The sequence below is a fragment of the Myodes glareolus genome, chromosome 2 (genome assembly GCF_982192425.1).
Source record: "Myodes glareolus chromosome 2, mMyoGla1.1, whole genome shotgun sequence".
Taxonomy (NCBI): domain Eukaryota; kingdom Metazoa; phylum Chordata; class Mammalia; order Rodentia; family Cricetidae; genus Myodes; species Myodes glareolus.
Genome location: NC_142027.1, coordinates 133,795,298 through 133,807,989, shown reverse-complemented (window position 1 = coordinate 133,807,989; position 12,692 = coordinate 133,795,298). Strand labels below are relative to the sequence as shown.

General features: G+C 41.0%; 1 pseudogene across 1 annotated transcript; it reads left to right on the top strand.

Annotated features, from left to right (window-relative positions):
• Positions 1-298: 298 nt before the first annotated feature.
• On the top strand, positions 299-9,385 carry LOC146894310 (tRNA (32-2'-O)-methyltransferase regulator THADA-like; annotated as a pseudogene). The gene is made up of 6 exons (XR_015735477.1): positions 299-338; positions 1,921-2,070; positions 2,836-2,991; positions 4,017-4,139; positions 7,118-7,241; positions 8,955-9,385. The product of XR_015735477.1 is annotated as a tRNA (32-2'-O)-methyltransferase regulator THADA-like (transcript).
• Positions 9,386-12,692: the final 3,307 nt, after the last annotated feature.

Here is a 12,692-nt window from a genome sequence, read left to right as displayed (position 1 = left end):
GTATTGGAATTGAGCATATTTTATCAATAGATAGAATAATTCCATCTCAGATCTTAGAGGTGATGGGAGACCAATCATTGGTACCTTATGCTAGTGACCTTTTGGAAACCATGTTTCAGAATCATAAGAGCCATTTGAAGTCCCAGACTGTCACCAATACTTGGATGGATGAATGGCATGAGACTGGGTTTCTCCTCTCCTTTCTATACTGTGTGGAGGAGACTTGGATCAGAAGTCTTATGTGATCGATTATTACTTGCCAAGGTTACTGAATTACAGTCCTGAAAGCCTGCAGTACATGGTGAAGATTCTTCAGGCATCGATTGACACTGAAGCTGGTGAGAAATATTTTGTTTTAGTAGTTCTGTTTAAGAGACTTAAGTGTAGGTCCCTGTGCAGATGCTCGTTATCTCCTAGTTTAAATATCTCCCGTCTCCCATGCTCTAAGTGGTAAAGAATGCTGTTAATGATAGCCACTTCAGATGGAAACAGATTAGACTTTCAATACCTGAGTGGTGTTTTTGGCTGAAGTAGTTTCACCGAGCCAAAGAGTGATTCCAGTTACAAAATTTTGTTTCATTTTTTTAAAAAAGATTGATTTTTATGTGTATAAGTTGGTGTGCTTACCTGTCTAGTGTCTGTATGAGCAACACATGTGTGCCTAGTGCCTTTGGTGGTCAGAACAGGCATTGGATCTTTTGGAATGGAGTTCCAGAGAGTTGTGAGCTGCCACATGGGTGGGAATTGAACCTGGGCCCTCTGGGAGAGCAGCCATGCTCTCAACTCCACAGACATCTGCTCCAGCCCCTAGTTACAAGGTTTTAATTTATTATTTTGATCTCAAACTAGAGTAATGGTGTATGTATTTTATATATTTCTTTAATATGTATAATTTTATCCAAATGATTGAAATAGCAATTAAAAATGCTTTAGACTGACTTAATGAAAACAGGTGAGTTTTTCCACAACTTAAAATAAAGAACTATGTAGTTATTTAGAATAGGGGGAATATCCCACTGAAGTGCTAAAGGAATCATGGTTTATAATGAACATATAGCCATATGGGGTGGTATATGTCTTCAATTCATGCATTTGGGAGACAGAGACAGGAGGATTGCTTCCACTTCAAGGCCAGTTTTGTATCCATAGAAGTTCCAGGTAGGCCGTGACTGTATGAAACTCTCTAAATACATAGATAGATAGGTTAAAAATGAATGTGAGGCAATAACCCTGAACAAGGAAATCTCAAAAAATTTCTTAATTTGGCTCTGAGAGGGAATTTTAATTTTGTACACAAAAATAGTGTGTTATTTAATAGTCTTTTACAGATGTTCTTTATGAAGCTGTTCTTCAGTTAGCTTGTGTTTATTCTGTGTAAGGTGTCCTGTGAGCCTCAGCTTCCTGTGCTGTATCAGAACACAGCTTTGCTAGAGGCTGATGTTCTACTGAAATCAGGAAGCCTTTGTGGCCATGTTTTATGTTCTTTATAAATGAGAGCAACTCCAAAATACATGTTGTGAATCAATGTTTGTTTTCAAGGAAGTTACAGTCTTTGAGCTGGTACAATGTCTCTGCTGTTCCTGTGGGATTGTTTTACTTTTCTCCACTTGATTTTTTTCATCTAATTCACATAATGGTGTATTTTTTTTTGAGATTCAAGACCAAAAGTAAAAGTATTAGAGAATAAGTTTTGATTTCTTTATATTAATAAGATAATTAAGCTTACTTGAAATTATTGGCATGAACAATTATTTTCAATCATTTTTATTTTAGAATAAGCACTTTAATTGGTCCTAGAATTAGTTTAAAGTTTAATGTTAATTAGAACATAAAGAGTTGGCATGTCATAGTCATTGCATAGCACAGGAATGATCTTTGCCATTGTGCTTTTAAGATAAGAACGGTCTCTTCCCCTCTCAGGGGCTTGTAATCGCAGAGGGGCTCTGGGAGCTTTGATGGCATGTCTACAGACAGCTAGAGCTCATGGACATCTTCAGTCTGCAACTCATGCCTGGGAGAGCCTTGTGTGGGGCAAGGATAAAGCAAGGCTTAATTCACCGACACTGCCAAGTAAGGAGACTAGTGTTGCACACATTAGTCCCTGCTAACCTGATTCTGTTAGTAGTCCTGCTAGTGGCCCCTAAGTTATAGGGGGTCCATTTTGATAGTAGAGGGCGGCATCTTTGTACTCAGTCTATGCAGTGTCTAGTTGAGAACATGGACAAGTTACATGAAGAACCTGCAGCTCTGAGAGACAGTGTAGAGTCAGTATGCCGAGTAAGGGGCTTTACCTGAAAGATTTAGAGGAGCCCAGCAGTGTCCGCCATGACTGGTTAGGAAATGCAGTGTTAGAACAGTACACAGAATGGAGGCGAAGCTCATATTGGGAGAGCTCCAGAGCTAAACTGATGACTTCGTTGATTCCCAGTTACCAGTAGAATGTGTGTGTTCATTGCTTATCAGTACAGTCAGAGATGAAGTTCTGGAATAGGAGCAAAGGAAGCCAGGAGACCAGCTAGTGTGAACTGGATGTGAGCTGTGAAGGCCTGGAGTGAGGTAGCTCTGAGAAGACGAGAGGGGTGGAGCTAAAAGCTATATAAATAAGGCTTTGGCTTGTGAATGTATGTAAGCCTCAGTTTATACATGGAATGACAGTTTTGTAAGCAGTAACTAACTACCAGGGGTTTTGGATTAAGAAGCCTTTCTGAGGTACATGTAGGCAACATGAAGTTTACTTTTTGTTTGGTAGCTTACACAAATATCACACATTTGAAGTAGTTTAGGCTTTTCCTAGTTCTTGGGAAAATTAACATTTTATGGTATGGTGTATTTCAGGTGCAGATAAATACACTAGGCTTGCTTTGTGAAAGTAACTGGAGCACAGAAGTGGTCTCTCCAGAAGAAATGCAGTGGGTTCAGTTCTTTATCACGTACAATCTCAACAGCCAGTCTCCAGGGGTGCGACAGCAGATTTGCTCGCTCTTTAAAAAGGTACAATCTTGCATCGGAATGGGAAAGTGTAATTGCTCTAGAAATTGCTGTTTTAACAGGGCCCAGATTTGGGGCAAGTGTGAAATCCTTGTGGTTGGGCTGCCACATTTCTTCATGGCTTCAGTGTCTTGTCCTGAGTTCAGCAGATTTACATGTGGGATTAAAATACCACACAGGGCCAGGTGGTGCTGGTGCACACCTTCAATCCCAGCACTTGTGAGACAGAGCCAGATAAATCTCTGTGAGTTCAAGGCTGGTTTGGTCTATAGAGCTAGTTCCAAGACAACCAGGGCTACATAGAGAAACCCTATTTCAAAAAACAAACAGAAAATAAAGGTTTTAAAATTCAGGACAGAAAGTTCTTTCATTTGGGTGTTAAAAGAAAAATCGACCCTGACCTCTTTACAAGTATAATTTTAAAACATTTTATTCATTGACTTAGGGACAGGTGTATATGTCGAGGTGCAGTTACGGAGGTCAGAAGACAGTTTGCAGGAGTTGGTTCTCCCCATCTGCCACGTGAATCCTGGGAATAGACTTAGGTCATCAGGCTTGGTGCAGACACCATTACTGAACTATCTCACCAGCCCAAGCTCTTTTTTTGAAAGAAAAAAAAAGTCCAGCGTTGGGGTTCTTGGAACGTGGGCGGTTTGAAGAGAGCATTAGTGATGGGACGGCAGCTCTTGCATTTGTGAGCACCTCCTGACTGGTGATTTCATGGTAGCTCACCTTGAATCATTTGTGTAGCACATCTCTGGTGAGGAACTGGGAAGGTACAGAAATGACTGCATCATCTCAGCTTCAACCAGTTTAAAGGATATGGGAAAACTGGTTTGATTCTGGTTGCAGTAATATGTTGTTTCTGGTAAAACTATAAAATGTTAATTTTATGGCAAAAAGAGACTGCAGATTTCAAGATTTGAAATTGCAAGCACTGCATCCACCTTAACATATTCCTGCTGGCCTAGGTTTATTGTGTGATTCATATAGTTTTTATTTTTTAAATGTCTTTTTCTCCTTAAAAGTTGTTTTGCAGGATACAAGAAAGTTCTCAGGTACTTTATAAGTTGGAGCAAAGAAAATCCACACTTGACTCAGAGAACCGGTCCAGCAGAGAGCAGCCTCCTGTCTCTTTGCAGCAGTATAAGGTAGGTCATGTGCCGGACACACAGGACTGCAGAAACCAAATACTGTGAGTAAGCACTAGAGGGCAACAAACAGAAATCTCTTGCTGAATTAGATTTTTCCTCGTCACAATGGGTGTTATATCTTCCTTCTGGGACTGGGTACCCTACTGGAAGGAGCTGCGGTTGGAGAACCAGTGCAATACCTGAACTGTGACAGAATGACCTCTGAGTAGCTTCTTTTTGAGGGGCCAGTTTACTTATTTCTTTGACATTTGTTTAGCTGCTACCTCTAAAGTCCACCTCTTCCTGGGGCAGAAGACTCTGCTGAGACTATGACTCAGATCGACAGCTTTTGTGTGTGTATAACAGACGCAGAATTTTTGTGTGTATGTGGTCACGAGTACATGCTTGTGGAGGGCAGAGGTAGATATGACCAGTCTCTCCCTTACTTTTTGAGACAGGTCTCTCACAACCCTTGAGTTTGTTTTTTCAGCAACTGGTTGTTAGCGAGCCCCAAGCACCCTCTTCTCTGTGCTCTAGGACTGAGATCACAGGTGTGGGTACATCTAGCTCAGGTCCTCATGTTTGTAGAACAAGCACAGTACCAGCTGACCCATCTTCCCACCCTCCTGTTTTGTGTGCCATCCAGAGCTATATAGTGAACTCTGTCTCAAAAATCAAACAATCAAACCATACAAACAAACATCAAAACCAACAAACAAACTAAAACCCCGAACAAGTTGGTTTTGAGGGTTAAATGAGAAAACCCTTTGTAAACACTCACTGGGGGCTGAGGAAATGGCTCATCAGGTACAGGGGCTTGCTGCTAGGCCTCATATCTGGAATCCATGTGCAGGCCACACCTGGAATCCATGTGCAGAAATTCTACTCCTGAAAATTGTCTTCTGATTTCCACATGGACACAGTGGCATTTACTGCTCATGTTCGGATACATACATAATAAATAAAATAATAAAAATAAAAAGTCGTACTGGGAACCATAAAAGTGGTTGGGAGGGTATATGGAGCCCCGCCCTATGTGTGAGAGTGATGTGATGTTTATTAGCCTCTTAGATCATTGCTGGATTTGAGGAAATAGCTCCTCTGCCTCTTAACGAAAGGAGTGACATGACACTCCTGAGATGTCACCTAAGCCCTTAGGGACAGAAAAACCTATTGTGTGGATTGAGATTCTAAATTTTCACAAAAGTTTTTCCTTAGATATTCCTTTTTCCCCTCTCTTGAGACAAAGTCTCGCTCTGTAGCCCAGGCTAGCCTAAAACTGTGGTCCTCCTGTCTTCGTTCTGAGAGCTATGAGTATAGTCATGTGTACCATGTCTGACAGACGTATGTTTCTTGAACATTAGAGACTTAATCGAAGTCAATCTTGTGGTTATGATCATTTCTTATAACTGTTAGCAGTCTGTGGCTTTTGGAGGTTGTGAACTTTGCCCTGTTTTACCGTCATCATTCCAGTGGGTACCATGCAGTGTGTGATAAGCCCAGTGCCAATTACAGACCAATGCTGAGGAAGAAGGGGGGTCTAGTTGATAAAGATATCTTTTAGGGTAGTGGAGATGATTTCTTCCTAAATAACCAATCCTAATGTCTAGAGTACTTTCAAACTTATCAAGCAAGCATCATGCACCTATGTTTTCATTTAATCTTTTATAACAGACTGTGGGTTAAGCACTCTTACCCCCATAACAAGTGAGAAACTGAAACTTAAAAAAGTTGAGTGACTCAGCTACTAGAAGTAAAGCCAGTACCCAAGTCTAGATTTGCTCCTGACTGGAAACACCCTAGTAGTGCTCTCCATGGGCTCACCTGAGTGGGGGCTGGTAGATGAGAGAGATTAGGGAGAACTTAGAAGTGAATTCACTTATAAGTAATTACAGCACGTGGAATGCAGAAGTTGAGTAAGACCTGAGTGTGGGAAATGCACAGTAGAGAGTTCCTGTGGTTGGTTATGGAATTTGGAAGTCTTACTAGGAACCATAAGTTAGCTAGACTGGGGATGGAGTCCAGTTGACAGAGTGCTTTCTTAGTGTATATAAGCCATGTGTGAATCCCAGCCTGGGTGTGGGGTCCATAAACGGGGTGTGGTGGCACACGCCTGTTGTCTCAGCACTTAGAAAGTGGAAGCAGGAGAATCAGAAATCGAAGGCCACCCTCTGTCACATAGCAATTAGATCTTTTTATGAACTGCCACAGTTCATTTGGTAGTCTATATTGACTATTTCTTTTTTACTCTAAAACTTTGGAAAGCTGCATACCTCTGATGCCTAAAGGCTTCTGTCTGGAGCAGTGAGGAATTCATGAAACCCTGGCACAGACAGGGCCAGAACAGATCTTTTTTTTTTCCCCTAAAACTATGTTTGTTTTTTTATTGTTGAATCAGTAAAGACAGGTTTTATTAATGTCATGGTGTAGTTTATGCCTTTAGGGTTGTCCATGTTACGTTACTGTATCAAATGCCTGAGGGAAGGTACTTTGGAAAGGATAGGTTATGAAGAGGAATTAGTGGCTGGAAAGATCAAACAGCAGAGGTGAAGGTTCCCTGCCCATGTCATGAGATAACAGAGTGGTGGACACTGTATGGAAGGAGCATGTGCTAAGGAGTGAAGGCAGAAGAGCAAGCTGAGAGAATAAACCGGTAGTGAAACAGCCGTTCCCACAGAAACTTATAGCTTCACAGTAACCTGATTCACTCCTGGCAGCATTAATCAGTTCCTGTGGTTGTCCCCTAGACCTAATCACCTCCCACCAGGCCTTGCCTCTTAAGTTTATACTATCCCACTGGGGGGTCAGACTTGAAGCAGATGAGTGTTTAGGGGATAAATTGTCCAAACTCTAGCAGGTGTCAAGCTGAATAACCAAGCAGCTTCTAAAGAGTCTTCTCTCTTTAGTAAATGTAACAAAAGCAATCCTCCTGAAGGGAAGCACCTAGCTGCACGTTAACTTCATTATTCTTAACTGTAGTTTGTTTTTAATTTTAGAATTTCATGTCATCTGTTTGCGACATTCTTTTTGAAGCATTGTTTCCTGGATCTTCCTACTCAACAAGGTTTTCAGCTTTAAGCATATTGGGATCAGTAGCAGAAGCGTTTCCTGTCTCAGAAGGTAAGCTTCACCATTGTGTGGGAAACATAAGACTTGACCAGCATTTTGTTGTCTTTCAATAGATCTCTTCTTAATACATAGGTCTCATTTGTACTTAAAGTTGTAATTAAAGTTGCTAGAAAAGGGCAGATGGGAAAGAAACTGTCTCCTCTTTTTGTCAGTCACTGTCTGCTCAGCATATTGTCACGTTGCATGGATCCTCTTGACTTCCTGCACCAACACTTCCCGTACCTCACAATTTGTTTGTGCTATTATAAGAAGGGGCTTTATCTGTTAAGTTTAAAATGAAAACCACGATGATTTACCTTATATTTAATAAAAAGATGAAAGAGCCTTTGTGGTTAAAATGTGGTTTCTCATATACGCCATTTGCTTGGAGATTTCTATACCTTCAGAAATCACATGCTATAATACAAGAACCATTGCATGACAACAAATTAAATTATCTACATAAAACGTGCAAGTTGATTCCAGAAAAAGGAAAACTATGAGAAAAAGAATAATTCTATACTTAGTAAAAAGATTGAAACAGATTGAAAGGATTGAAAAAGATTGAAAACTCCTCCTAGCCTCTGGGTATGATCATACATGCTTTTAATCCCCACACTTAAAGGACTGAGACAGGATCTCAAATTAGAAGCCAACCTGCTTTACCTCGTCAAAACCTTGTCTCAAAACAAATACAAAATCAAAAAGTATTCTAACAAAGCAAAGTATGGGACAAGTGACTGATAAATTCCACCAAATATTTATAGTATCCCTTCTCATAGTCTTTCACAAAACTAAAGAGGAGGGATGACCTTCTGATTCATTCTGTGAACTCATAGAAAAGCAAATAAGGCTTGTAGAAGGGTCATCAAGATGGCTCAGTGATTTGCTGCCCAGCCTGCCTATGTGGTAGAAGGAGAGAACTGACTCCCACAGATTATCCTCTGACTTCTACATGTGCACAGTGGCACATAAATAGAATAAAAAAATTTAAAAATAAGGACTCTGCAAGAAAATGGAAGACCAGTATCTCTTATGAATATAGATTCAGAAAACCTCAAGAAACTACTCCAGCAAACAAAATTCATCTGCAGATTAAAAATATTGAACACAGGGCTGGAGAGATGGGTAAGAGCACTTCCTGCCTTTGTAGAAGACCCAGGTTCTATTCTTGGTTCCCACATGGAAACTCCAAACCATCCATGACTCTAATTCCAGGGAATCCATGCTCTCTTTTGATTTCTGTGGGCACTGGAAACATATGTGATACACATGCATATATGTAGACACTCATACACATAAAGTTAAAAAAAAAACTTAAAATGTATGCAGCCAAGCGATGGTGGTGCACATTTTTAATTCCAACATTCGAGAGGCAGAGGCAGGTGGATCTTAGTGAGTTTGAGGCCAGCCTGGTCTGCAAAACAAGTTCCAGGACAGCCTGGGCTGTTACAGAAAGAAACCCAGTCTTGAAATTTGAAACAAGAACAAGAAACAAACAACAACAATAACAAAAATGTGTGCTACAACCATGTGGAATTTATCCAGGAATTTGGGGTGGGTCAAAATAAAAAGATCATATAGGATGTCATTGCTTGTCAGTCTGTCAGCTGACTCTAAGACTTTGGATCTTAGGTCAGCAAGTTTTTTAAAAGATTTATTTTTATTATATGTTCATGAATGTTCACCTGTATGTATGTATGTTTGTGTGTCTTCTGTCTTTAGGGTGCCCACCAAGGCCAGAAGACAGCATTGGACTCTTTGAACTGGAGGTGCCGATGGGGGTGAGATACCATGTGGTGCTGGAAACTGAACCTGGGTCTTCTATAAGAGCAGCAAGTGCTCTTAACTACTGAGTCATCTTTCTAGAATCATGAAGATTTTAAAAACTGGGTTTCTAAGTTTATTTGTTCATTTTTATTTTCAAAGTAACTGAGAGATCTTTCATACCCTTTGAAAGGGAATAAAATATTTTTAAGACTTAAAAATGTGTTTTATATTTGTAAAGCTGTAGTACTTACTTTGTCATTTGAAGAGATGCAGTTTATGCTATTGTATAGTGTATGCTGTGTAAAGGATGAAATGAAATTTTATTGTGGGTAAAGTAGGAAGTATGAATTTTGTACTGATCTTATAAAAGTATCTGACCAAGATAACTTTGGGCAGTTGATTTTTTTTTTTTTGGTTCACTCTTAAGTGGTTTTCATTTATTTAAACATTTAAGGTACCATCCAAACAGTGTATCAGCTGAGTCATGACATTGATGCGGGCCGTTTCCAAATACTGATAGAATGTTTTACTAGTACTTCTGAAGAAGTGAAAACCTTAGCATTTGGCCTTCTGATGAAGCTGCCATCAGTAACAGCTGGACAGTTCCAGGTATTTGGATTTACCTATGTAAATGTGCGTGTATGTAGAAATCTTATTTTAACTTAGGTAAAGCGATCAGGATTGTCCTGGGTCTTTGCTTCCTTAGGTCATTTGAGTATTTCTTTCAGTTTCTGTCTGTCTGCTCTAGCAGGAGTGGGAGATGGTAAAAATCCACATCACTGAGCTATACTTTTTAAAACTGCTTTGATGGAAAGGGAGGCGTAGGAGGCAGTAGGTTTGTTGTTTACAAGATTATTGGTAGATTTCAGTTATGTGGTCTCCATAGTTCCCTTGGACTTGTAATATTTGCTCAAAACATATCACTTATGGTAAGTTTGAGGTTTTAAAGATAATCTTCCTGATTATAGACTGAGAAGCTGAGCATCCATGAGGTAGAGAATGTGTTTCTGGTCTTCCTCTAAGTAGTAGCTAAACCGAGACTGAAACCTCAGACTATTTGAGGCTAGCAGCAGTTCTCTGCAGAGGTGCTGCCCCCAGCCCTCTCCCTGACACTGCTTTTCCTGCCTTGGGGTAGGAAATGAAGATGGGATTAGGGGTAAAGGCATGGTATAGGGTAGGTCTGCAGGGACACCCAGCCAGGCACTGTCCTCTTTAACTTGTTCTGGGGATGTGGGGTCACCAGGACCACAGTGAGGGTAGAGCTTTGCCTTCTGTTAGCATTTTCAGAGGCCAAGAGGCTGAGGGGCTAACAGCTGTTAGGTTATATTTAGGGTATGCTGTACAGCTGTTACACCATCTTATAGGTGTGGGATTCAGGGGAGCAGGGTCTACCAAGACAGCATCGTATTGTTGTTTCTGTATCTTTGGTATGGCATCACAGGGTCTCAGGATGTCACTGTTTGTAGGTACACAGGTCTTTCCCCCTTTTCTTCCTGGCGATTTGCAGGGCCGTTTGACTTCTGGCTCCCTGGAGATTCTGCACTAGCACTGGCTTGAGGGTATAGTTTAGAAAGAACTTGGCTCTCTTTTGTTATGGTAATTCCACCTGTAAACAAGGTTCCAGCTACGGGCCCTATACGCCTGCCACGCCTGGCTCCCCCAGCTGCTTCTGGCCTGAGGTGCCAGGCACCTGTCATCTCTACCACTGCTCCTGATGGGAGGGGGCCGTGCCCTTTTGAACCCTCTTGCCCACTGGTATAAATACCCGACTTGAGTTTAATAAAGTTGCCATTTACTCTTTGGTAAGTGAGCAGGTCTCTTTGCGTGTGTCTGTTTAAACCCTTAGGACAGTCGTCCATTCTCGTGGACTCGACTTCAGGAAAGCGCGCGCCTGAATCGGGCCTGGGTATCCACAGAAAAGTGCGGAGGCAACAACTGTTCTGACTTGGGTCCAGGTTAGGAATGGCTGCCCTGGATCTGGCTGTATCTGTAGTCTTCCAGGTGCCTTAGTGAGCAGAAGGTTCTTTGGTATCCACTGCTAAACTCTTGTGCCCTATAGAGTTTAAAAGTAGACTTTTCTTTTCTTAGTACAGCTTCCCTTACTGTTTATCACATATAGCTTTTTATCATATAGATTAGCTATGCCTCATTCCTTTCAAATAACTTTTGAAAGGACATGGAGTGAGAAGGTAAACTGTAGAAAGAACTGGTTCTTCCTACCTGTGAAGGCCCTGAGAGGACCTCCACATCTTTAATTCCATAAACGTGCACTCATAGATTTAAGAAATTTCTGCCCCGTGTGGTTTAATTTAGGATTTTAGTTATAGTATCTGGCCATTGACATAAACATTTACGATTTTAAAATGAGGCAGGCAAGGTGGCTCCAGTCGGTAAAGATGCCAGTCACCAGCCTTGTAATCTGGGTTTGGTCCCTGACCTCTATGTGGTAGAGGAAGAGAATCAGTTCTTTAAGTTGTCCTCTGACTTTCATTTGAGCACCATAGTGTGTGCAAGTCCATTTCAGGTCACTACTCCCAAATAAATAAATAAATGTAATTTAAATAAAAGAATCAACCCCTTCCTCTTTAAAGAAAGATTTTAAAATATTGGCTATTTATTTCCAAAGTCCTCTATTGTATGTAGTATGTCATTCCTTTGAACAGTGTAAGTTTACATTTAAGTATTCCTTGAGTGCTAGCTGAACCTCTTGAGTACCCTGTGTATATAATACATGTTCATGATGGCATGTCTTTCTGATATGTGTCTTTTCTACTCATTTGGTTTTCTACCCATCTCTCTGTGGAGCTGCAAATCTTGTGTATTTATGGTACATTAATATTTTAAGTTTTTGAATTTTATTTTCATTTATTTGTGCCTGTGTGCTACTGGGGTGGTGTGTGTGTGTGTGTGTGTGTGTGTGTGTGTGTGTGTGTGTGTGTGTATGTGTGTGTGGTGTGTGTGTGTGTATGTGTGTGTGTGGTGTGTGTGTGGTGTGTGTGTGTGTGTATGTGTGTGTGTGGTGTGTGTGTGTGGTGTATGTGTGTGTGTGTGTGTGTGTATGTGTGTGTGTGTGTAGGTCAGAGGACAATCTACAGAAGTTGTTTATCTTTTTCCACCATATGAATTCCAGGGTTCTGATGCAGGTTTTTAGGCTCTGAGCCGTCTTTAGGCTTCCTTGTATTAATATTTTGCTCTAAATGGTATAAAAGTATTCTCAGTTTTTTTTTTAAGTTTTTTTTTTATGAGAAAGTAATTTTATTAAATTATAAAAGTTTCCATTTCCGCCCCTCCTCCCCATACCCTCTCACTCCCCCCACTCCCTCTCCTTCTCCCTCTCCATCCCTAAGAGCAGTCAGGGTTTCCTGCCCTGTGGGAAGTTCAAGTTCCTCCCCCCTCCCTCCAGGTCCAGGAAGGTGAGCATCCAAACAGACTGGATCCCCAAAATCCAGTATATGCAGAGGAAACAAGTCCCAGTGTCATTGTCAATGGCTTTTCAGAAAGACTCCGGGCCAGCCACATTCAGAGAATCTGGCCACATTCAGAGAATCTGGTTGGATCATGTCTTCGTTCAGTCCCAGTCCAACTGGCCTTGGTGAACTCTCATTAGATCCGTCCCCTTGTATCAGTGGGTGATCGCATCCCTCGCAGTCCTGATTTCCTTTTTCATTTTCTTCCTCCTTCTGCTCCTCATTT